General features: G+C 41.9%; 2 protein-coding genes and 1 long non-coding RNA gene across 4 annotated transcripts in view; 2 read left to right on the top strand and 1 right to left on the bottom strand.

Moving 5' to 3' along the window:
- Positions 1-17,426, top strand: part of LOC309872675 (uncharacterized protein) — a 232,981-nt gene extending 215,555 nt beyond the window's left edge. The window contains exon 3 of the mRNA XM_082747175.1: positions 17,398-17,426. The gene's annotated coding sequence lies outside the window, so the exon portion shown is untranslated. The remainder of the gene's footprint in view (positions 1-17,397) is intronic.
- The window catches only part of LOC309872041 (conserved oligomeric Golgi complex subunit 2-like), a 1,078,599-nt gene that overhangs the window by 274,202 nt on the left and 776,986 nt on the right, over positions 1-27,411 (top strand). The window lies entirely within an intron of this gene.
- LOC309872676 lies at positions 417-25,730 on the bottom strand. Its single transcript, XR_014316049.1, has 4 exons — positions 25,524-25,730; positions 4,462-5,845; positions 2,160-2,240; positions 417-517 (listed from the first exon to the last, which is right to left on the bottom strand). It is a non-coding gene; the product is annotated as an uncharacterized lncRNA (long non-coding RNA).

The raw sequence follows: 27,411 nt of genomic DNA, 5'->3' as shown, positions 1-27,411 counted from the left end.
ATGTCCTATACTGTTTCATAATAATATAATGCTGGTGCAAAATACATCAATGGTAATACTCTGGGCATGTCTAGGAAAAAAAATGAGATGGAGAAAAACCAAGATGAATGGTAGGTATGCCTTAAAGATCAACAGGACTTTGCTAGTCCTCAGGGAAGGTGATTCCAAATATACTTTTACACTGCAAGCATAATGACGTGTTGGAACTGTGGTCTATAACCAAAGGGTTTATAGGAACGTGTTATAGATTTCACCATTTCATGCTCTCCACTCTCCTGGAGCTACATTCTAGCCACAAACCTGGATTTTCTTCTTGTTCAGAAATGAATTCTAACTAAGCCGTCCCCGCCTAATTAGATTGGATGTGAAGTATTAATTTATGTGCTACTTAGTTAAAAAAAAAAAATACTTACCTGCTTGCTTCTAGTGCAGAGGTTTCTTTCGAACTTTGTGAATTTAAGATTTTTTCAATCTTTTCAACTGATCAAATAACTTGTATAAGCCTCAACACACACATCTATAAAAATAAAAATTAAGCAAACAAAAAACGTCACCATCTTTACTCTTAATCATCTTTATTTCCCATGCTAAATGCAGGAAAATATAAGACCAAAAGTTAACTTCAAATATATAGGGCATGCTATATTTTGAATATTTCTATGAAACACAGAATTCTCAAGAATGCAAATCTTAGTTCTAGAATAAGCATACTTCCATAATCTATTGCAAGTTTATAAAGGAAAAAAAAAAAAACCCTAGACTTTGCTTTCTCGTATTCTATACTCTTATTTCTTTTTTTCCCCATCCTGAATCTTTCTATGAGCATTTCTTTCCTATTTTTTTTAAAAAAGATTTGTTTATTTGAGAGAGAGAGAGACTGCATGTGCGCGTGCAGGGGAGGGGCAGAGGGAGAGAGAGAATCTCGAGCAGACATCCTGCTGAGCACAGAGCTCAATGCGGGGCTCAATCTCATGATCCTGAGATCATGACCTGAGCCAAAATCAAGAGTCAGACGTTTAACCAACTGAGCCACCAGGCGCCCCTCCATTTGTTTTCTTATGGCCCTTTATTCATGTTTTAACTTTGGCTTCCGATTGTACTGGCCCTCTCAGTTTACATGTGCATATACCTATATGCCCAAGCACCAAATCATTAAAGACCTTTTACACTACAAATATTATCAAAGAGGTTGAGGGACATTATGAAAACTCTCATCCTTAAAGAACAAAAAAATACAAAGTCATCCATTCAATAAATAATAATAATAATGAACACCCCTGGGAGCTCAATATTCATTCCGACGGGGGGTGGGGGGGGCACGAGAAAATAAAGCAAGAGATACACCCTGCTCTCACAAAGCTTACTGTTTTGTCTGGAAGCGCACGACAAGCATTCTTTGGACAAAAGCTGTGAGGAGATCCAGAGGCGAATTAAACAGAAGGTCCCTCAAACAGGCTTCTCCCCACTGAGATTTTAACAAATATGCTAATAATACACATAGAAAACATTGTACAGAGCAGCAGGCGAGAGTCAGAAGCCCAGACTCTCAATGCCCGCTGTGCCCCTACATCGTTATGATCATGAATGATATCGGGGACACTTGGAACTGGAGATAGCACTAAGGGGCACACTCCCGGGGTGAGCCCTCAGATGTACAGAGCCGTTGCCTGTCTCACACACCTGAAACTAAGCCAACACCGCATGCTAACTACTAGGAATTGAAAAAATTAAAGTGAACACCAGAACATAAAGAACACAGGATCAGAAAATAACAGCAAATCTACGGCAGAATCCTGAGTTTGCTTTGGAAAGCCCACTTCTCCCCTAGTCTCTAATATAGGCCTATTTTCTTTACAGGGCCGCTGACAATTTATACAGTCGTTAACTGTCAAGCGCTGCACCGACAACAGTTATCACTGTTTCTTGTTCTGGAAAAAGTGGGTGATCTTGAGATCGTGTGGGTACCTCTGAAATTCTGTCTTCTTATTTCAGGTAGATAACGTGACATAATGCATAAAATGCACATGCGTGAGAGCTTTGAAAAAAAGCTAAATTTAAAAAAAAAAAAGAAAAAAAGCTGAATAGTGCTGACAAGTTCGCGGAGACAAGAGGAGAGGGCTTCAACTGGCATGCAGCATAAGAAATCTACTGGAGGGTACCTTTTTCTTCCTTATGTCCTCTTGTTTACACATTCGTTCATCTACTGCCCGAATTCCTTCACTGACTGATGACCTGAAACTCTTTAAAAGAATAATAAAGAAAATGTATTACAGACATTGTTTTGTCACATTATCAATTTCCTACATCTCATTCAATTCCACAGAAATTAATACCTGTGCACCAGTACTATGCAGATATTGACAAGGAAAAAAAAAACATGATATACCAGACACAGTTACTGTTGAGGGGACTCATGACCTGGGGGCATAATGACACGAAGGCAGGGTCGCATGGCCAGAAGAAGAATGACATATACAGTGAAAGTTATGGGGATGAGGGGGCTTAGAATGGAGAACAGATAATATGAAGCAAAGTACAGGAGAGTCTGGAAATGCGACGGGGCTCGAATCGGACTCTGAAAGCCATGTGTACACAGCTGCCGAGGTGGGGAGGGGATGGGGAGCAGATGTAAGTGCACACACACTCAGGGGCAGGGTCAGACAGGCACACAGCCATGTGCACTGCAGGCTTCCTTCTGGAGAGAAGCAGAAATAGGAATGGAGGGCCAACTTCACTGAGATGAAGTCTTTAGATTCTGCATATTTTGGAGAACGAAAGAATGTCAAAGCACTGATGCATGATGATGAAATGTGGGTATGGAAATACCAGGAATCAAGAATGAAGAACAGAAGACCAGAAAAAGGCAGAGCACAGAGGTAGAGAAACATGTCCAGAAGCTAATGAATAAAGAGATAATTAGGAATTAGGGCCAAAACAAAGGTTAACAGAAACAACTAGAATGAAGTAGGCATATCACAAAAATTCCACAGGAAGGTGAATTAATTCACTCCATCAACATTATGAAACACCTCCTGGACGTCAGTATTGTGGCAGCCTACAGGGATGCAATGAAGACAGATATAGTCGTATCCCTCAGTGGTCTGAGAATCTCACAGAACAGCTTCAGAGTTGGGACCAGAAAGGCAGGTCAGGCCTGTGGCTGAGCAGGACCAAAGTGGCCATAAAAACAGGCCATGGAAAAGGGAGGGGATACGGTGATGGCAGGGGGTGAGGCGGGACGGGAGCCTGTGTGAGTAGAGCAAATCTGCCTCCAGGAAGGGGGTTCGAGAGAAGAGTGGGAGGCCAAAGGAAGCCTAGGCTTGGGAAACAACACCACTATGAGGCCCCGGGAGGAAGAGGCACACCAAGGAGGCAGTGGGAGAGCCCCACAGCGGCTGGTGTGGAATCCAACAGCGGACCATGAAAATCCCTTCCATTCCAAGGAAAAGTATCTTTAACAAGATTTTGTAAAATTCAAATGAGACATAAACCATGGAAAGTATTGGCTACCTCAAGGCACAACTCAAGATTTTTACCTGTTTCACGAACTCTTTCCTGCCTGCCCCTCCCCTAGGCTTCTCAGCACTGATATTTCCATTACTCCGCATTTTTCTTGGTTCTAACCATGTACTGTGTCTTCACTTAAATTATGTTCTCCTTATATTCTCTCTAGGATGCAGGCACTGTCTTAGGGGAGGGACGCAAGAGGCCACTCAAGCTAGAGGAGACACACAAGGAAGGATGGTGTCGTTTATGACAAGTTTACGACAGGGCATCAGAATGGACAGAGGCCGTAAGTCAGGGCACCAGACACAGACGGGGGGGGGGGCGGGAGGGGAGACAGGGCAGCACAGTTTTCTGTAAGAAGTGATGCCACAACTGCCCCTCCACTGTTCACCCAGGTAGAGTTCCTATTCCCAATGGCTTAGAGGTGGGGAGTCCCATTCCCACAACAGAGATTTTTCTGAGAGAACATGCAAATGTAACATTTATTAAGTATTACATTTTATTTATATTATCCTTCAGTTCCATTAGGGATTACACAGTTTTTGTAGATCAGCCCAGGAACCTAACCACACGTAGATTACGTGGGGTGGGGGGGGATATTTACAAGATTACAAACTGTTAAAATACAAGTCATTCGTAAGTTAGAAACCACTTACATATGACCAAAGTGGCATTAATAAGTTGAATTTGGAAATATGCTTCCTCTCCCCTGACATTTTAAGGTCGTCTACTCTGAGAATATGTCTTCTTCAAATCGAACATGTTTTTTTAGGTTTTTAGCATATGCAAAAACAAAATCATTTACAACTCTTCTGAAGGTGAATATTATAATCATGAACCGTTAAAATACAACCACCAGTACCACCAAACTAACAGATGAAAAGAATTCTTAAAGAAAAGCCGACGAGGACAACAGGCGTCACAGCAGACTGTTTTCATTAATTGGGGACTTACCAGAACTTCTCGTAACTGTCCCAAAGGCACAGAAAGTTGATTGAGGGCTTTGTCCATGCCAACCTAAAGGCAAAACCAGGTTGGCACAAACACATCACGATAAGGAGTAATAGTGACGTATCTATTTAACGATCAAAGCAGTACCAGATTTAACTTGTTTTTTTTGGCACAACCATATTTTGCTACATAACTAGCTAAACAACAGAAGTGTTATTTGGCCATTAATGTTGTTCATAGAATATGAAAAAAATCTGTTGAAATACATGAAACTATAAAAATAAGGGAAGTCAGGAGAAACGAAGGTTTCCTTAAGAACAATTTGCCTTTAGATGACATTTTAAATGAATGTGACAAATTTTCACAGAAGGTGAACAGTTCTCTGTCTGTAATTGATGATACTCAGCCAGCTGATGTGAAAGTCTGACGGGCTACGTCTCTCTTAAACATTATTATAAGCCTTGAGAAAAATAGAAATTAAACAGAAGTAAAATTTTCTAGGTTTTTAATCCTATTGGGATATTTATCTTAGTGGTATATTTCCCAAAAGCAAATGTGCATCATTAATTTTAATGCTTCTTGAAATTCCCACGGAGCTGCAACTTTCTGTGCTTCTCTGGACAAACAGATTTAAAACAAAATGAAGCATCAACAAGGAGACTTTTCTGCCAAGGAACAAAATTCAACATTTCTAAACGGCTTTTACAAACAATTGATAAGCTCACTGCAAATCATTCTTATATTTTTATAAAACCAAACTTTTTAAATATCAATATTGGCCAATGTTCCCTCAACCTAGCTCTGGCTAACAGATATACCTGGGAGTAAATTAAACATTGTAAGAGTGGTGGACATTTGCTCCTACAAATTAGTCTAAATCAAGGAAGACTTCAGGGTAATCACTTAGCAACTAATAAAACAACCCCTTGGGTATTATTATCCTTTACTTTTCACTGTTGACTAATGAATTTGAAACATAATCAAACTAGAGCAACCTTAAATGAATAAAAACTAAAACAAAAAAATGTATTCCAAAAAGTTTAGTTCTTTTATTAATGAAATTGGTAATTTCTTCAAGTTTCTGGTGGGGTTGGTGGGGTAATCAACTGAAAGGTTTCTAAAAACTCTGCCCTTTTAATAAATATGAAGGAGAGAGAAAGTGTGTGTGTGTGTGTGTGTGTGTGTGTGTGTGTGTGTGTGTAGGACTTGTGAATTTCAGGTTTACCAAGTTTGTGGAAAGGTTGACAAAATCTGCATAATCCTTGTTGATGAGCTCGACCATGGCTATTTTAAGAAGTTTATAGTAGAGTTCCAGATCTCCTCTTAGTTCCTCCAGCTGGACACGCTTCCTACAGTCAGACACAAAGTGATCGACGTTGAAATCTTCCTGAAAATCAAACCAGAAAGAAAAAATGATTGCACTGATACCACATTTTACATAGAAAAATAAGATCAGACAAAGAATAAGAGGCCGTATTACTGCAGGGGAACACACACAGGACATCAGGGGGTCTGCTCACTTCCTAAGATTATGGGAAAGGGGGCCCCTCACCAAGACCATTCTCTCCTGTTGCCTAACTCTAAAGGCATTTTATTTCTTTTAATTATACATTTCAGAGGCTCTTCTCAAAATAGAAACAGCTTTTTCTTCTTAATTTTAACACAGCGATTCACATCCTTCCAGACTTTGTTTTGGTCTCTTTACTTTTTTTTTTTTTAAGATTTTATTTATTTGAGAGAGAGAGACAGAGAGAACAAGTGGGAGGAGGGGCAGAGGGAGAAGCCAGCTCTCTGCTGAGCTGGGAGCCTGATGCCAGGGTTCATTCCAAGACCCTGAAATCAAGATCTCAACCGAAGGCAGACGCTTAACTGACTGAGCCACCCAGGTGCCATAGTCTTTCTCTTTAAAATATAAATTACTTTTGGGGTGCCTGGCTGGTTCAGTGGTTATGGGTTCAAGCCCACATTGGGCTTTCTGCTCAGCAGGGAGCCTGCTTCCCTGTCTCTCTCTCTGCCTGCCTCTCTGCCTACTTGTGATCTCTGTCTAATAAATAAATAATTTTTAAAAAAATAAAATATCAATTACTTTTTAAAGAAACTGACATATAATGGACACATGTTAGTTTCAGGCGTACAACATAAAAATTCCATTTTTTTTTAATTTTTTATTTTTTATAAACATATATTTTTATCCCCAGGGGTACAGGTCTGTGAATCACCAGGTTTACACACTTCACAGCACTCACCAAAGCACATACCCTCCCCAATGTCCATAATCCCACCCTCTTCTCCCAAACCCCCTCCCCCCAGCAACCCTCAGTTTGTTTTGTGAGATTAAGAGTCACTTATGGTTTGTCTCCCTCCCAATCCCATCTTGTTTCATTTATTCTTCTCCTACCCACTTAAGCCTCCATGTTGCATCACCACTTCCTCATATCAGGGAAAAAATTCCATATTTTTATCTGTTGTGAAATGATCACCCTAAGACTAGTTAACATCCATCACCAAACATACACATTTTTTTCTTGTGCTAAGAACTATTAAGCTTTAGCAACTTTAAATATATAATAATATACGGCACCTGGGTAGCTCAGTGAGTTAAGGCCTCTGCCTTCGGCTCAGGTCATGATTCCAGGGACCTTGGATCGAGCCCCACATCAGGTTCTCTCCTCAGCAGGGAGCCTGTTTCTTCCTCTCTCTCTGCCTGCCTCTCTTCCTACTTGTGATCTCTGTCAAATAAATAAATAAAATCTTAAAAAAAAAATATATATATATAGATACATATATATATATATATATATTATACTATGCAGCCATCAAAAGAAATGAAATCTTGCCATGTGCAATGACGTGGATGGAACTAGAAGGTATGCTGAGTGAAATAATCAGAGAAAGACAATTATCATACAATCTCCCTGATATGAGGAATTTGAGAGGCAAAGTGGGGGGTGTGGGGGTAGGGAAGGAAAAATGAAACAAGATTGGATTCGGAGGGGGGCACCTGGGTGGCTCAGTGGGTTAAAGCCTCTGCCTTCGGCTCAGGTCATGATCACAGGGTCCTGGAATCGAGGCCACATCGGGCTCTCTGCTCAACGGGGATCCTGCTTCCTCCTCTCTCTCTGCCTGCCTCTCTGCCTACTTGTGATTTCTGTCTGTCCAATAAATAAATTAAATCTTAAAAAAAAATATTGGATTGGGAGGGAGACAAACCATAAGAGACTCTTAATCTCACAAAACAAACTGAGGGTTGCTGGAGGGAGGGGTATATGGAGAGGGTCGTGGGGTTGTGGACATTGGGGAAGGTAGGTACTACGGTGAGTGCTGGGAAGTGTGTAAGCCTGACAATTCACAGACCTGTAAACCTGGGGCTAATAATACATATTTCTAATAAAAAATAATAAAATTAATATACAATAATACACAGTATTATTTACTACAGTCACTATGATGTACATTACATCCCCAAGGCTTATGTTATTAACTGGAAGTTTATACCACTGGACCCCTTCATCTATTTCCTCCACAACCTCGCCTCTGGCAACCACCAATCTGTTCTCTATGACTTCATTTTGATTTGTTTCTTAGATTCCACATGTGAGGGAGATCATACAGTATTTCTCTTTCTCTGTCTGACTTATTTCACTCAGCACAATATCCTCAAGGTCCATCCATGTTGTTGCAAATGGCAAGACTTCCTTCTTTTTATGGTTAATATTCCATCGTATACACACACATTGTCTTTATCCATTCACCCCATTGGTGGACACTTTAGTTATTTCCAAGTCTTGGTTGTTGTAAATACTGTGATACTCACTACCGTGAGTGTGAATCTTGCTGGCTGCTTGAGCCAGGTGATCTAGAGTTATACCTGGGTAGCAACTGCAAACCTCGGGGCATCATACGAGCATTCAAGCTCCTTTCCAGGAGATACCAGAAAGCAGAAGCGAGGTAGAGGGACAGCGCAAAGATGGTACCCATCAGCTCCATCTTTGGAGAATACCTTACTAGGCTCCCAGATCCACGTTAAATTAGATGCCTGCCCCTCAGGGCTTTAAGATAAGCAAATGAGCCTCTTTCACAGAAATCTAATCCCATTTCAGTATGCTGCTTCTGTGCTGAGTTCCAGGGTGGGTCAGTCTACTCGCGGGACTGCTTTAAGAACTGTTTCTCAGTTTGCTATAGCCTTGTGGGTCTCATGGGTGCAAGCTCTGATGGCTTTCAAAGCTGGATGTTTTGGGGTCTTGTCTCTTAGATGTACGTCTTGGAAGTTGGGGTGCCAGAAGTGGGGCTCAAACCCTTTGCTCCTCAGGGAGAAGCCTGGGGTTTTGAGTACCCTCCCAATCCCAGGTCGCTGTACCAGGGGTGGGGTTTATGGCAAGACTGATTCTTACTTCAACATAGGTTTTTTTCCTTACTCACCTAATGTGTAGGAGTCACTCAGCTAGTTGTAGGGTTTTTTCCACAGGAAATTTTTCTATATGGAGCTATAGATTCAGTGTGTATTTCATAGAAGAGATGAGATCAAGATCCTCCCATGCCACCATCTTGAATGGAAACCCCAGACCTTATCTATGTATGTGTGTACACACACATATGTGTGTACACACACACACACACACACACACAAATATTCATGCTCTTCTAAACTATTTCCCATCTAGGGGCACCTGGGTGGCTCAGTGGGTTAAGCCTCTGCCTTCGGCTCAGGTCATATCTCAGGGTCCTGAGATCAAGCCTCACATCAGGCTCTCTGCTCAGCCGGAGCCTACTTTCCCCCCTCTCTCTGCCTGTCTCTCTGCCTCCTTGTGACCTCTCTCTCTCTCTGTCAAATAAATAAATAAAATCTTAAAAAAAGAATAAAAAAATAAAAAATAAAAACCCATTCTATTAAAAAAATTTCCCATCTAAAAATATAACTTGAATGTCTTTACATAAAACACATACATTTCTATTAATATTTTATGTGCATGCTGAGTGTCCCATTGAACAGATGTTCCAAATCTTTCATAACCTATTTCCAAGTATTGGTCTCACAGGATTAGCTATCCTGTGTTTACCCTCTACAATACTGTGATATCCCGGTAGGCTTATATGCTTAGAGGCAATAAATTACTATCTAATTCCTCTGTGACTCCGCTACTCCATGACCTGTTTAGTCAGCAAGAATCAAATGTGATGGGGCGCCTGGGTGGCTCAGTGGATTAAGCCGCTGCCTTTGGCTCAGGTCATGATCTCAGGGTCCTGGGATCAGGTCCCGCATCGAGCTCTCTGCTCGGCAGGGAGCTTGCTTCCCTCTCTCTCTCTCTCTGGCTGCCTCTCTGTCTACTTGTGATTTCTCTCTGTCAAATAAATAAATCTTAAAAAAAAAAAAAAGAATCAAATGTGATGATTCCCAAACTAGTTAAGGACACCTACACTTACTTTTCATTAAACACTATGTAAACCAACAAAATATGACTGCAAAAAAAATCACTGTTCTTTTGAAAACTAACACAGCTACTTTGGAAAGATTTGATACAAAGAAATCAATAAGAAAATTTTTGCTAAGTTAGGTATGGGTGAGATGACCAAGTACCAGGCAGGGAGGGAGTGACCACAGGATTCTCACTCAATTCAGTTAAAGAAACTGAAACTGAATGCAAAAAAAGACAACATAGAAAACTTTTTTTAAAGATTCTTTTTATTTATTTGAGACACAGACAGACAGTATGAGCAGGGAAAGGGGCAATGGGAGGAGATTCCCTGCTGAACAGGGGGCCCAATGTGGGACTCCATCCCAGGACCCCGAGGTCATGACCTGAACCGAAGGTAGATGCCTAACCTATTGAGCGACCCAAGTGCTGTGATAACTCAGAAATCTAATCTGCAGGCCAGTTTCCAGAGAAAAGACCTGGCACTGTTTCAATGGAGAATAAATGTACATATATTTTTTCCAAATAAAATGCTAAAAACTGTATGTACCATTCCCTAAGAGTACTTGTTTAAACTGACTTTTTTAGTTAATCAACCAAAGACTGACCCTGCTAGTGTCGGAGAGAAGGACTTCATACCAAACCGTAATTTCACAGTCATCTACAGAAAGCCACCTGCTCCTTACACTGGTGACCAAATTAGCCTGGACCTTTCTCTCCTGAGACAATTTCAGACCTTACATCATAGTTATGTAGTACATCACAGGAGGGGGTCTTGGTTCATAATCCTGGCCATCCTACGCATCAACTGTATACCTTTAGGTCGATCACTTTCCCTGCCTCAGTTACACATTGTTGAAGTTCTTGAACTTCATGATGGCATTCTAAATTGTATAACTGGGGTGCCTATGTGGTTAAGCATCTTCCTTTGGCTCAGGTCATGATCCCAGTCTCTTGGGTTTGAGTTCCACATCAGGCGCTCTGCTGAGCAAGGAGCCTGCTTCTCCCTCTGTCCCTTCCTCCTGCTCCTGCACTCTCTCACTCTCAAATAAAATCTTAAATAAATAAATAAATCAATAAATCATATAACTTAGCCTCAGTGAACAAATGCTATTAGGTAATATTAGTACTCAACTTACCATTTATGCATTTGTTCTCAGATAAACAAAAGTTGCATAACACATGACTAAATAACTCGGAACATCTGTGAATACTGGGTTAGGCAGCGTTTGCTGTGAAAAGCAAACCCAAACTCACAGTGCCATAATAGAGACCCATTTCACTTAACCAAAAATGGTTTTACTACTTTAGGAATGGTTTTACTTTATAGTGTAGATTCCCCAAGTATTCAAAAAGAAAGTATTTACAACCCATACATTTATGGTCAACTGATTTTTCACAAGGATGCCAAGACCATTTAATGGGGGGGGGGGGAACAGTCTTTTCGAGTGCCTACTACTGGGACAAGTGAATATCTACATGCAAAAGAATGAACTTGGAACAGCAACGTCACACATACACAAAAATATAACTCAAAATGGATCAAAGATTTAAATGTAAGAGTCAAAACTGTAACACTCAGAGAAAACAGGTGAAAATCTGTATGACTTTGGATCGGGAAAAGCTTTCTTAGACATGATACACAAAGCAATAAGAAATATTAGATAAGCTGAACTTGATCAAAATAAAAACTTTCGTGTGTCAAAGGACACTACGGAGAACGTGAAAAGACAACCCACAGAATGGGAGAGAGTATCTGCAAATCATTTGTCTGACAAGGATCTAATAACCAGAATATGCAAATATACTCTTAGAACTCAACAACAAAAAAACAAATAACCTAATTTAAAAACAAGCCAAAGACTTTTGAATAGACATTTCTCCAAAGATGATACACAGATGGTCAAGAGCACATGTCGGGATGTTCGACATCCTTAGTCATTGGGGAAATGCGAATCAAAAGCACATGCAGATGCCACGTCACACCCACTAGGACAACTATGGTAAAATAAGAAAAAGAAAAAGAAAAAAAAAGAAGAAGAAAAGTGCTGGCAAGAAGGCGGAGAAGCTGGAACCCTCCTGTATTGTCGGTGAGAATGTAAAACAGTGTGGCTAAGGCAGCAAACAGCTCGGTAGCTCCTCAAGAAGTTACACACGTACAATTACCCAGCAGTTCTACGTCTAGGGGTATGACATCGACAGAACTGACAACAGATGTTCCTGCCACAACCTGTACATGAATGTGCACAGCAGCGCTGCTCGTAACAGCCAAAAGAGTATATACCCAACGTCCATCAACTGATGAATGGATACATAAAATGTGGAAGAGCCTCTTACACAACCATAAAAAGGAATAAACTGTTACATGCTACAACACGAGTGAAGTCTGAAAACATTCTACTCTCAGGTTAAAGGAAGCCAGACACAAAAGGTCACGTGTTATACAATTCCACTGATATGAGATGTTCCAGAAAAGGCAAATCCATAAAAACAGAAAGTAGATTCATGATTGCCAGGGAATAAGGGGAGGGGAGAATTGGAAGTAAGAGGTTTATTTTTCGGGTGATGGAAGCATTCTGGAATTAGACAGAAGTGACGTATGTACCATATAAACAGTAAATATACTAAAAACCAGAGAAGAGTACACTTTAAAATGGCAACTATTATGCTTTGTGAATTATATTTTGATGAAAAATGAAACAACTTAAATATCAACAAGCTAAATGCTAGGATACATTAAAAAAAATCCAAAGTAACACTAATCACAGGAACAATGGCGTAGCTACATGAATTTCAGACAAAGCAGATTTCAGAGAAGGAAAATTATCAGGCATAAAGAGCAGCATTACATAATGATAAAGAAATCGACTGACCAAGAAGACACAATTATCCTTAAGGTATGTGTGCCTGATCAACACAGGTAAGACACAACCTAACAGAACTGCAGGGAGAAATAAACAATTCCATTATCACAGCTGGTGACTTCAACACTTCTTCATCATTAATGGGCCGATCCAGCAGCAGGGCAACAAGGATTTGACAGATGTGGACATTCAGTCCAGACATGGCACACTTAACACCACCATCAATTACCGTACAACAGATGTACACAGACTATTTCGCCCAGTAATAGTGCAACACACATTCTTCTTAAGCTCATATGGAACACTCATCAAGACAGAATAATTCTGGGCCACAAAACACAACAAATTTTTAAAAATAAAAATTATACCAAATATGTTCTCAGACCGCAATGGAATTAAAAATCAGTAACAGAAGATAGTTGAAGAAGTCCAAAATACATGGAGATTAAATGACACACTTCTAAATGACAGGAGACCAGTCTCAACAAAATACAATGTAGCAAAATGTGTGGAATGCTGCTTAAAGGGAAAATACAGTACTGAATGCAAATATTAGAAAAAAAAAAGATTAAAGTCAATAATCTAAGCTTCCATTTTAGGCAACAACAACAAAATCAAATCTAAAGTAAGGAGGGGCTCCTGGGTGGTTCATTTGGTTAATCATCTGCCTTTGGCTCAGGACATGGTCCTAGGGTCCTGGGACAGAGCCCTGCATCAGAGTTTCCTGCTCAGGGAGGCTGCTTCTCCATCTCCCATTCCTCCTGCCTGTATTCCCTCTCTCACTGACTCTCTCTGTGTCGAATAAAATCATTAAAAAAAAAAACCCTAAAGGAAGTAGAAAAAAAATAAAAATTAGAGCAGAAATCAATGTAATTAAAACCAGGAATTTTTTTTTAAATCAATAAACCCCAAGTCTGTTTCTTTGAAAACATCAATAAAACAGATAGACCCTTAGCCAGTCAAACAAAGAAAAAAAGGTAGAAGACATAAATTACTAATATCAGATGAAAGAAGGGAGGGCTACTGCTAACAATCCCAATCACTGTAAATTCAACCAAACATTTATGGAATACTACACAATTCTCTAAAATCTCTTCCAGAAAGTAAAACTAGAAGGAGTACTTCCTAAATCATTCTAGGAGATCATTATTACCCTGACACCAAAACCAATACTACAAGAAAAGAAACTATAAACTAGTATCTCTCATGAACACAGACATAAAAATCTTCAACAAAAATTAGCAAATAAAAGCAAACACTATATTAAAAAATTATACACCAGGGTCATGTAGTATTTATTCCAGGTATGCAACATTAGAAAATGTTCAACATTAGAAAATCAATGTGATTCATCATATCAACAGATAGAAAATCACATGATCATATCAATGAAGGGAAGAAAAAAAACATTTAACAAAATCCACACCTCTTCATTATTAACCCTCAGGAAACTAAGAATAGGAGGACTTCCTCAACTTGATAAAGAATGTTTCCAAAAATCCACAGCTAACATGATATTAATACTGAGAAAATAGAAGACAGGGAATCAAGGCAAGGATGTCCCTCCTACTACTACTATTCAATACTATACTGGAAGGCCAAACTAATGAAATAAGGTAAGAAAAGGAAACAAAAGGTATACAACCTGGGAAAGAATAAAACTTTGTTCACAGATGACATGACTGTCTACAGAAAATACAAAGACTTCACACCCCACACCCTCCTGAAACTAGTCAAGTGATTATAGCAAGTCTACACAATACACAGTTAAAATACAGAAGTCAATTGCTTTCCAATGATGTATCAGACAAAGGGCCAGTATTCAAAATTTATAAAGAATTTATCAAACTCAACATCCAAAAAACAAAAAAATCCAGTCAAGAAATGGACAGAAGACATGAACAGACCAAAGAAGGCATCCAAATGGCCAACAGACACATGAAAAAGGGCTCCACATCACTCAGCATCAGGGAAATACAAATCAAAACCACAATGAGACACCACCTTACATCAGTCAAAATGGCTAAAATTAACAAGTCAGGAAACAACAGATGTTGGCGAAGATGTGTAGAAAGGGGAATCCTCCTACACTGTTGGTGAGAATGCAACTCTGGAAAACAGTATGGAGGCTCCTCAAAAAGTTAAAAATGTAACAACCCAACGACTTAGCAATTGCCCTATTAGATGTTTATCCAAAGTACACAAAGTGATTTGAAGGGGCAAAAGCACCCAGATGTTTATAGTCAAACTATTGAAAGAGCCCAGATGTCCATCAACAGATGAATGGATAAAGAAGATGTGGTATACATACACACACACACACACACACACACACATTACTCAGCCATCAAAAAGAACAAAATCTTGCCATTTGCAAGGACATGGATGGAACTAGAGGAAGACAAATACCATATAGTTTCAGTCACATGTGAACTTAAGAAACAACAGATGAATATAGGAGAAGGGAAGGAAAAATAGAAACAGACAGGGAGGCAAATCACAAGAGACTTAACTACAGGAAACAAACTGAGGGTTACTGGAGAGGGAAAATTTGGGGTAACTGCGTGAGGGGTATTAAGGAGGGCACTTGTTGGGATGAGCTCTGGGTGTTGTATGCAACCAATGAATCACGAAATTCTAACCATGAAACTAAAAGTACACTGTATGTTAACGAGATTGAATTTTAATTAAAAAATTTAAAAAGTCAATTGCTTTCGTATATACCAGCAATGTACAAGTGGAATTTGAAGTTAAAAACACAAGACCATTTACATTAGCATACCAAAAAAATTAATACTTAGGTGCAAATCTAACAAAATATGCACAAGATCTATATGAGAAAAAGTATAAAATTCTGATGAAAGATAACAAGCAAGGTAAGATGTGAAGTGGAAAGAAAGTCCACAATCGTGGGTAAGAACACTCAATACTGTTAAGAGGTCAGTTCTTCCCAAACTGATCGACAGACTCAATGCAATCCCAATCAAAATGCCAGGAAGTTATTCTGTGCATACCAACATGTTGACTCTAAAATTTGGATGGAAAACTGGAAAACCAAGAGTCCCAGAGTAGTCAACAAAATATTAAATAGCGGGGAAAAAAGGAAATTGAGGATTGCCACCACCCAATCTCAAGACTTACTATTAAAGCTATAGTGATTAAGACAGAAGGTGCCTGGCAAAAGAGACAGGTGCTTGGAACAGAGTGGAGAGCCCAGAACAACATCCACACACACAGGCAAAAGCAACTCAATGGCAAGGACAGTCTTCAACAAATGGAACCGAACAATGGGACATTGATAAGAAAAAACAAACAAATGAAAAGAATAAAAACAAACTTTTCACACCTTTCACAAAACCTAAACGTAAAATGCAAAACTTCTTAAAGATGACATAAGAAAAAATGTAGGGATCCTTGGATTTGGCAATGACTTTTCAGATATAAAACCAAAAGCATGATCTACGAAAGAAAAAAATTGATGAGAGGGACTTTGTTAAAATTAAACTTCTCTGTAAAAGACACTGTTAAGAGAATGAAAAGACGGGACAACTGGGTGGCTCAGTTGGTTAAGCAGCTGCCTTTGGTTCAGGTCACGATCCCAGCGTCCTGGGATCGAGTCCCACATTGGGATCCTTGCTCCGCAGGGATCCTGCTTCACCCTCTGACTCTGCCTTCCACTCTGTCTGCCTGTGCTCACTCTCGCTCGCTCTTTCTCTGACAAATAAATAAATAAAATCTTTAAAAAAAAAGAGAGAGAGAGATGAAAAGACCAGTCACAGAGTAGAGAAAATATCTGCAAAACACAGCCATGGTAAAGGACTTAAAATAAGAAATATAATATAAAGATGTCTTAGTAGCAACAAGAAATCAAACCTAATTTAAAAATGTGAAAAGAGCGGTGGCTGGGAACCCCAGTCAGTTAAGCATCTGCCTTTAGCTCAGGTCCTGGGACTGAAATCCACACTGGGCTCCCGGCTCAGCGAGGAGCCTGCTTTTTTCCCTCTCCTGCTGCCTGCTGCTACCTCTCCGTATGCTTGTGCTGTTAATAAATAAATAGAATCTTTAAAAACGAAAAAAAAAAAAGGATCTGAAAAGATGCTCAACTTTGTATGTCATTAAGAAATTGCAAATTTAAACAAGGTACTATTACATATCACGTAGAATATAAAAAATCCAAAGCACTAGTAATACCAAATGCTAGCAAGGATGTGGGACAACCAAACTCTCATTCACTGTTTGGTCAGAATGCAAAATGGGAGGCACTGTGTGAGACAGCTTGGCAGTTTCTCACAGAACTAAACACATTCTCACTATAAGATCAGTAATTGTGCTCCTTTGTATTTACCCAAAAGAGCTTAAAACTAGTGTCCACACAAAAACCTGCACACGGATATTTACAGCAGCTTTATTCTCTGAAGTGCCAAAACTTGGAAGCAATCCAATCTCCTTCAGTAGGTGAACAGGTACACTGTGCCACACCCACACAACGGATTATTCGACAATTAAAAGATGAATTATTAAGCCACAAGACTTCGAAGAACCTTAAATGCATATTGCTAAGTGAAGAACCAGTCTCAAAGGCTAAATACTATATGATTCCAACTCTATGGCATTCTGGAAAAGGTAAAAATTAACCAACATTTTTATTTTTATTTATTGTTTAGGTCATCTCTATACCCAATGTGGTGGCTAGAACTCACAACCCTGAGATCAAGAGTCAGATGCCCTAGCAACTAAGCCAGCCAGGTGCCTCTAAAAAGGTAAAACTCTAGACAGTAAAAAGATCCCAGGCTGAGGGGTGAGCAAGGAGGGTGCAGAGAGAGGAGAAGAAACAAATAGATGAGGTACAGGGTTTTTCAAGGCAATGAAACTAGGCTGTAAGATACCAACAGTAGGTAAATAACATTATACATTTGTCAAGACCCACAGAACTATAGAAAGAGGAGTGAACCCTAATGTAAACCATGGATTTTAATTAATACTGTATCAATGCTGGTTCATCAGTTGTAACACATGCACCACAACAATGTAATACATTAATAATAGGAGATAGTGAAGTTAGAAGAAAAATATCTTCTCTTTGTACTCAGGGGCATTTCCTATCTGAACCCAGTTAAAGTACAAATCCCCCAAAAGGCCAGAAGTTGGGAGATCACAAGAGGTGTTGGAACACAGGAAAATAAATGAGCAAACCAGACAAGCTGCAGGTAATTAAGAACCATTAACCATGAGAGAAGCAGTGACATCACTCAAAATTAAAACCAAGTAGAGTTTAAAAGTTTAGCTACTTTACTAACTAGCTGCAATCAGGGATGGCAAACAAAGACTAATTCAAAGTAACCTGGGAATTAATCATTTAAAACTTACCAATAATCTGAAATTAGTAGCTTTAATGCTATGAAAATTACATGGAATTTGGAAAGATTGAAGTTCTCTAAGCTGCCAAGAAGTAAAACACTCCTTCCCAGATACATGGACTTATAAAATCACTATATACTATCTCCACGAGAAGCAGAATCCCCCAGAACCATCACTCTGTAATGATGAGAAGTACTAAGAGGGCATATGAAATTTATGAAACATGTCCCATTTCATCGAGACAAAAAACCAAAATAGTTAAGCACTAATCTGCACACTACATAGGGGTTGAAAGACATAGAAAGTTTGTGTGAGCTCACGTATGTGTGTGTTTCCAACCATTCTTGAAAACAATGGACAACAGAGATGAATAAATGTCCCTGTATATCCCATAAATATTCCTCAAATATTTATCATGCAACTCCAGCTCTGCTCTAAGACCTGGGGACACAGTCAGGAAAAGAAAAGACAAGGTCTCTGCTTTTAAGGAGCAGATATTCTAATGCAGAAATGAGAAAATAAATATGTAAACAAACATTATATTAATGAACAGTGATCAAATAGTGATTAATGAATAGTGATCACAGCTAAAAAGAAAACAGGACACAGTAAAGGTTGAGTGACAAATGGGATGTATTTTAACTTGGATGAACCAGGAAATATAGAACAATGAGTTGAGATCCAAATGACACAAAAGAGCTAGCCACCGGAAGTGTGGGAAGAGTGTTCCCGCCCAAGGTATCAGCATGTATACAAAAATGTCCTTGGAGCTCTTCCCTCCAGCCCCTGCTCTCAAATCTCTGACCCAGCTAGGTGGGGACATAATCTAGGACTTGTGTCTCCCAAAACTCATTCTAAATCTTTGTTCGGTGACTAAATTATTCAAGCTTGAGAAATTAAAAACATATGCTAACAAGATCTTCCCACCATCTACAGAGAGATCATCTTAAAAGCATCATGAAATAGTAACACTAAAATTCTAAAAAACTTCTGTTCTAACATTTTAATCAATTTTATATCAAACTCCTTTCTTGAATTTATATACCCATTTGACATATTTATGAAGAGACAAAAAAAAAAAAAACAACAAACCCTACATTCCGTAAATGTATTTATCCATCTAACAAATATTTGAGTACCTAATTACACTCTGTTCCAGCTGATTTCTTCTCTTTATCTCTTTTTTCCCCTCAATTTAACACCAATCATAATCTATGTAGGCTTTTAGTTCGCTTTTCAAAATTAATTTCTTGAGCTATTTAAAGGAATTATCCAGTGCTAGAGTTCTCAACACTGGTCACACATTAGAATCACTTAAGGAACTTTTTTTTTTAAGATTTTATTTATTTATTTGACACAGAGAGAGAGATCACAAGTAGGCAGAGAGGGAGGGAATCATGCTCCATGCTGAGCAGAGTGTCCCATGCAGGGCTCGACCCCAGGACCCTGAGACCATGACCTGAGCTGAAGGCAGAAGCTTAAACCTCTGAGCCACTAAGGCACCCCCTCACCTGAGGAACTTAAAAACAAAAAGCCCAAAGGGCACCTGGCTTGTTCAGTCACTGGAGCGTGCAGGTCTTGATCTCAGGGTTGTGAGTTCAAGTCCCATGTTGGGTATAGAGATTACTTAAAAAAAAAAAAAGAAAGAAAGAGCCCAAGCCCCAGTTTGTGATTAATTTGTTTAAATGTTTCAAGAAATTTGATGCTAAATGTTGTAAGACTAGTTAAATAACAAAAAGATATATTTACATAATACTTCTTGCTCTCAAATTTTGAACAAAGAACTTACTAATAATCAATAACTTAGTAGGCCAACATTTTATTTAAATAAGTTTTATGGTACTACAAAGAGTGAATTAGAAAATCAAAAGCAAGGAGAAATGGGCATGATGTGAACATGGGGAAGCAAGAGAAAGCAAGAAACTATGTGACCAGGAAGCGAATGCTTAGCTCTGAGATCCTTCTCTGAGAGAAGGACAGATTAAAACCTAAAAAGAAAGAAAAGAAGGATCCCATGCACTCAAGGAAAGAGAAGTCCCCCAACATCCCTCCTGCTTTTTCCAATATAAACACACAGCTGGGCCGACTTACCACATCCTGGTTGGTACCGACTTTATCAACTTTTCTATTTAAGCCAAACTTGACCGGTCAATGATGGATGGGCTGTGTGCCAAGTTTACCAGTTGTACAACTGACTGTGTAATGGCTGAAACTGAGAAACCGGGGTGAAAGTATCAAGAGGCTCTAAGGATTGCGAAAGAGCCAAGATTCAAATGATTACCACGTACACACAAGACAAACTATGCAGATGACTGCTCAGTATGGAAGTACTTCAGAGTGTTACACTGTGGCATCAGCTGACCCAGACCCAGAAGATTGCTGGAGTTCCCATCATGGACATCTCTAACCATATAGACGACACTGAGCAAATGCCAGATGATGATGGAGCCCCTCACTCCTATGTCTTAATAGAGTTCCTCAGCTCTCCTTTACCAACTTTTCCTGTTGCCAGTTCATACAAGCAATTCTCCTTACCCAGTTCCTCTGTTCTGAGCTATGGCTAAAGACACTCACTTTTTTATGTTTTGAAACTGATTATCTTGTACCATTTTACTTTTTGTTGCATCTTTTTATAAATCAGATGACCGCTCACAAGACAAAAAAAAAAAAAAAAAGGAATGGAAAGGAAAGATCAAAAGGGAGGACAACAACAACAAGAAAACAGTTCTTTTTTGCCGGGAACCCTTCTTACAAGTGCCAATCAGATAAACTTTATCTGATGTTACATCGTCACAACTCCTCTATCATCAGGGAAAGTAGTTCACATAAGAAAATTTCTCTATAAAATGAGTTCCAGGCTTACATTCCATATTTGGCTAATTAGAATTTCATTACGATGTCTGTCTCACACTGATGCGGAAGAGAATGGAATCTTGTCATCAAGACGTGACATCGAACTAAGAACCCACAGGGTAAGCACTCAGATCCTGTGATATGAAGTCGGCTGCTGGGGATGGGCGACCCTGGGCAACAGTGGCTGACCTGTGGGCCTGCGGCTATCTGCCGTCTGTCACTCTTCCCTCTTCCTCCTCTGTCAGCTGCTATCTCCAGCTGCTGTCAACAAAGTCCACCTCAAACAGCCATCACTTCCCTCTGGTCCCATTTACCATAGCTAAGCTCCAGGCCAGGCATCCAGATCACCAGCCCTGTGGGAACTTCTTCTAAGGTAAGAGGTGGCCCTATTGGTGAAATGCAGGTGCCAAGGCATGCGGACATTGTGCCATCTTCTGCGCTATTCTTAATGTTCTGATTGTCCCACTTCCCTCAGTTCCCACCTGTGGCCTCTGGAAAGGAACATATTACAGTAGGATTTCCAAGGACTGATGCGTGGGGGTCAGGAGATCTGGCCTGTGATTGGCCCCAACTAGCTGTGTGGCTTTAAAGGAAGTCATCACACCTCAGGCCTCAGTTTCCTTATCTGCAAGCCAGGATGGACTAGAGTCTTTTCAGAGGAGCCGGCAAAGATCACATAGATAAGCACCACCTCATTATACTAACAAGCAAACAGAAGGCCGGAGGCGAGTGATTTGCCCCAAGTCAGACATAAGCAGGCAGAGAGCAGAGCCGAGGATGGGACCCACATCTGCAGGTCACAGCTAATCAGCCAGCACAGTACAAACAGATCTGAGCAGCTGCTCATTCTTCCCCTTTTCCGTTTTGTCCATCAGAATGCATGCTCCCTGCAAACAAGGACACACAGGACCTGCTTCCTGCCTCAAAATTCCCAGTTCACCCAATTAGAACAGGGAGGAGACTCAAGGACTTACCCCCCCACCCCCACACACGGTTCTTTTACCTATGGAACATGAGGGTACATACATTCACTGTCCAGAGGGCTCCTGCCTTCACTTCTCATGGAAAAGGTCATCATGTGCCTACCCGGGGTGCCAACGAAGCCACAGGTTCCAGAGAGGAACTGACACAGAGAAGTTCAAAGGAGGCAGATGGCTCATTGCAGAAACAAACTGTCTACCAAGGAAAACTACCCCATGGGGTACTGATTCTCTTTGAAATACGTTCGAGTGCGTGGGAAAATGGTTTTTCAAGAGCTGGTGGACTGACCAGTCACCTGGTACATACAAGATCACATCCGCATTCTGACAAGAGTGGCTCGCCTGCAGTGTAGACCAGGGGCCAGAAAGACAAGGAAGGCACATGGAGACTGGGTGAGAAGCTTCTACGGTGTGATGGCAAGGGCGCACTGCAAAGGTACGAGAAGAGATGGAAAGAAGTATATGGACTCAAGAGGTTTAGTAAGCGAAATCCACAGGACTTGGTGTAACAGACTAGATTTTGGAAAGGTGACAGAGTAGGAGTTGACTTCTGGTTTCCCGACTCCAGGCTAAACGGATGAAGTGTTTACCGAGAGAGGCAATAGAATAAGAAAGGTGGTTTTCCGTGGAGGAGGTGCTCATGAATTCCGTCTTGAGCCTGATGAGTCTGAGGGGCCACAGACACATCCGAGAAGAAAGGTCAGCAAGTCCGATACACAGAACTGGTGCTCAGGAAGCGTGTGGACCAGAGACAGGAATCTGCCTTACCTGCTGATAGGTGGTCATGAAGCTGCACAAAAGGTCATCTAGGAAAAGAAAGGAACACGGGGCTGAGCCCATAATTAGCATTCAGTGGCTACCAGGAGCATGACTCTGCACAGGAGACACATCAGAGAGGTAGAAGAAAGACAGAAAGCAATGCAGAGCATTTGGTCTACTGCGATGTCGAGTAAGGAGACAGAGAAAGGTCAGGTGCGCTGACTTAGAAACAGTTTTGGTAAGAACTCTTTAGTGGAACGACAGGGCCTGAAGGGTGGAAGGTGGGAAAGTCAAGTCAACCCCTGAGCACTGGCTGTGATGCGCGACAGTGACAGGGCAATACCTAGAGGTGGGGCAGTCAAGTGGGAGAGGATCAAACAGGAGCGCGTGATGGGAAGGAGTGCAGGGGAGAGGATCCTTGCAGGCTCCTGGAAGGGCGGGAGGGCATGGACTCCGAGCCAGAGTGGAGACTGAACCCGAGGAGGAAGGAGAGCCCCTCCCCGTACCAGGCGAGGAGGAGAAGGGGACAAATACAAGAATGGGATCATGGTCAGCAGGATGGAAGAGGTCCCGTGGGATGGCTGCTAATTTTTCTGTACGACTGGAGATGAAAGAGGAAGGCTACTTGTGATGTCAATAGCACACCCATGTAAATGGTCTAATTTATCTGTTATGCCACTTTCTCCCCCTACTACCAATACCTTATGTCCTGCTCATCTATTAGTTGGCTGTCAACCCAAAGGATTTTTGGATTTCTAAGCCGACAAAGTATGATGTTGCCAGTGCCTCTGCCCCAGGTGACCCTTCCCCATCTGCCATTCCTGCACTTTGATCACCTACCTCTTTTGCATACCTTTCCCCTTCTATTTCTTATTAGATCTCATAAACATGACTTTTTAAGTAGTCTCCTGCCACCAGTCAGCTCGAACTCAACAGATATGACCATGCAACTTCCTGCTGTAAACCTGACTGCAGCTCTACCATGAAGACTGCATCAACGTGGACCCCTCAATGTATGCAGTGTCCAAGGTGCAACCCGCAGCCCCACCCCATCTCCCTTTCTACCATCCCAGTCTCATTCCAAAATGTGCCAAACAAGACACCTATGTAGAAATACAACCCCGACAGCAAGCTCTCCGCTCATTTCTGCCTCGGAACTGTAACTTAACAAAACATCTCTCTGATGGAAACAGAAATTGCAAATAACCTTTATCTCCAGCTCCCACATAGAAGATCAATACCACTTTACACAGAACAGCTGTTCCATGTATTTTCCTTCTATGTATGAAGGGGTCATGTTCATTAACACTACAAATTGTACATTATATTCAGAAATTTCAGAGCTTTGAAAGAATATGGAATTGCTGGCATTCTAGCCACTTTCCCAGTTTGCTCTCTTCCTACCTCTAAGTCCTACTTTAGAACTGCTATTTTGAGATTTCTATTTTCCGAAGCTGCTTTGACCAAAGGCATTCTGTCAGCTCAGAGTGAGAAAGATGGCAGGGCTAGGAAGTGTTAGAAAATGCTAGTGTTAGGCCCAAAGAAAGCCTGACGAAGTCCAAAGACAGACAAGCTAAAGAGAATTCCGTGCTTTGAGATTCTTTAAGTCTATGTGTGTGCCTTTTCTTCTTCCAATGACCTCTCTCCTCATCACGTGTCCTTCATTAACAAAAGGTTTCTGGATCAGAGAATTCACTCTGTGCTCTCCTTCAGACACTCCATTCACTTTACACCTTTTATTACAGTGGCTTAACATCACCATACAAGAACAAGAGTACAATATACCTTCGTCTAGACATCCCTACATATTAAAAATGATATGGCCACACCGCAGAGGATCCAGACATAAGGACTTTTAAAGCCAGAGTTTGGGAGATGTGATCTGAATGCAAGTATCAAAAAGGAACTAGCTGGTTAACCCAAAAAAGAAAAAAACATATTATGACTTGAAGCCATAAAAAAGTAAGAAATTCAAACTCTTCAGAATTTTAGGTACCTACAGAGCCAAAACTTTTTAACACTGAAACCAGCTACTAAATCCCAATCCTTAGAAATTAAACATATACGTTTTGATAGTTTAAGTACAGACCCAGAGGGATACAGAAAACAGATAAAGCTCCTCCTGGCTCTGATTCAAACCTTGGGACATTTTCAAGGCTATGTCTGATGAACCTTTCCTGTCAGTAAAGTCTTTTCAGTTTAAATTTCTATTCTGTAAGTTTATGTCCTACAGTTATATGCTGCCAGCTTCAGGCTGACTTCACCAAGAGAAGTAGGGAAACATTAGAAAAGGAGCTTGGTATGCTTTGTAGTACTGGACCAGAACCAGTAAGGACAGTACAGTCTTTCAGATTTCTCATTCTGAGCTTAAGACAAAAGTCAGGCATAAACGTTAGCTTAAGTGCCTTTTTGACCCGATTCCTGGTAAGTACGTGTGTTCAGAGATGTGTTCAACGCACAGACGCTGAGCTTCTAGGCACAAGGCACTGGGAGGCTTCTGTCAGGCTGGGGGAGCGGCGGTCTGACTGTGCCGCACGGTACCAGAGGCGGGTCCTACGGGTCCGGGGCTTTTATGTTTAGCTCAAAACCACTTGCCCTGAACTTTCAGGCCTTTTCATTCAATGTGCACGATTTCACAGGAGTGCTTTCTCCAGGTTGCACCTAGCCCACCCGAGGCCAAGAGACTCACTGCGAAGTGCAGTGAGGTCCCTGCCGAGGACCCGTCCGGGGCGGGGACGGCCCAGGAAGCCCACAGGAGAAGCCCGAGGAGAGGCCCCGGAGGGCCAAGAAGGGCAGGCCACCCACGTCCCAGCTCCGGGGAGCAGAGCCCAGGCGCGCACCTTCATGAACACGTCCTTGTCGAAGCAGAGCCTGTCCGGCCCCTTGGGCAGGTTCATCCTACTTCTCTCCATCCCGCCGGCCGCCGCCTCTCAGCACCGACACTCGAGCGAGGAGGAAAGGTAGGAGGCTGCGCTCCTACCGACGCTACCGGTGAAGCCACGGCGTTTCCACCGAACAGAAGGCACTGCTTCCTCCAACATGGCAGCGTCTGCACCCCGGCCAATGAAAGAGGACTCCGCAGGCCCGCCTCCGCCTGCCTCCGCCAAGAGAGGGGTGCGGACCGCTAACGCCGAGCCAGCAGGTGATGCGGCCCCCATGCGGCGGAGGGCGAACTACAACCTCGAGTAAGTTTCTGCGGAGCAGCCCCTCCGCTGGTGATGCGGCGTGAGCGGGAGAGGGGAGGGCGGGTAGGGTCAGGGGCGCTCCCTCCCCACCTCGCCGTTTCCCTCGGAAAATCGGCCTGCGAGCCTCTTCCAGGACCTTCTCCCGAGATTGTCCCGCGGGAAGCATAGCTGTGGCGCGATGCTGGCCCTTTACTTCTGCGGCCGGTTGTCCAGAGTGGGGGGCGCGTCCCGGTGTCAGGCCTCCGGTCCCCTTGCGCCGCCGCTGCAGCCGCCTGGGCGCAGAGTCCTCTGTGGGAACCCGGCTTCCGCCCTTAGCCCCCGCACCCACCCGCGAGCGTGGCTTCTCCCCCGCCGAGCTTGGCTCCAGTGATCAGTAGGGAGGAAGGTGGTCATCTGGCAGCCTCGGGTCGTCTGGGCAGCTCCCAGCTCCACTTCGGCTCAGCTGCTGGGAGGCCACAAGTTTGGGTTCTCAGAGCTCTTAAAGAATCACCTCGCTACTGGCCAACAAAACGCAGTCCACAAGTAGATGTGGGAGCATGTTTGTGTCCAGTCCGCTCTAGAATGGGCGGAATCGTGTGTTTGGCTAGCGTTGGTTCAATCGCCACACCTGCCCCCCCTCCTCCTGCCGTCCACCCCACATTTATTTTGAGATTTTTCTTTCCTCTTCCCTTGCTCTTCTCCCACTGTCCTCCCCTTTAGTGGGAATGTCATGGTCAAATGATGATTCATTTCTCTTTTTTTTCTCCGTGAGACTCTGACAGCTCAAAGCACAGATCTCACGCGTGCCCTTCAGGCTGCAGCTTTGCTGTAATAGCCCAGGCCTGGGCTGCCCCTGCCAATGCTGTGATCTCCCAGAGATAGCACAAGCAGTCCTTAGAAAGGGATGGGACACAGCAAGACAATGGCTTACAGTGAGTCTTGCATTCGAGTCACTCCAAACGGGAAACTGGTCACTTTTTTTAAAACGTGAGTACAGGGACGCCTGGGTTGCTCAGTTGGTTAAGCAGCTGCCTTTGGCTCAGGTCATGATCCCAGCGTCCTCGGATGGAGTCCCACAAGGGCTCCTTGCTCGGCAGGGAGCCTGCTTCTCCCTCTGCCTCTGCCTGCCATTCTATCTGCCTGTGCTCGCTCTCCCCCTCCTCTGATAAATAAATAAAAAAAAAATCTTTAAAACCTGAGTACAGAATCTGAAACAATACATTCCCTAGCAGTGGGCCTGGCAAGGCCTTGTTGAGGAAAACGTTCCCAGTCAATATCCAGAGACTATGACAGGTAGAATGAGAGCTGGAATCTTATTTGGAGAATCAGAATAAATTGCCAGGGGAACAACTATGAAATTGCATTCTATGCCCTGTTGTGGTCATTTGGATATAGGGAATGAAAGCCTCATTATTTGGTCTTTGTTTGTTTACTCTTATTATGAAAATTCTCAAGCATACACCAAAATGTGTAGAGCAGAAGGATCCCGCCCCTTCCGAGTACTTATCACTCTGCTTCCCCAACTGTTTCATAGGCCCTCCTCCTTCTACTGCCCCCGAAGTGC

The sequence above is a fragment of the Mustela nivalis genome (genome assembly GCF_964662115.1).
Source record: "Mustela nivalis genome assembly, chromosome: 8".
In the NCBI taxonomy this organism is placed as follows: domain Eukaryota; kingdom Metazoa; phylum Chordata; class Mammalia; order Carnivora; family Mustelidae; genus Mustela; species Mustela nivalis.
This window is presented reverse-complemented; position numbering and strand designations above follow the sequence as displayed.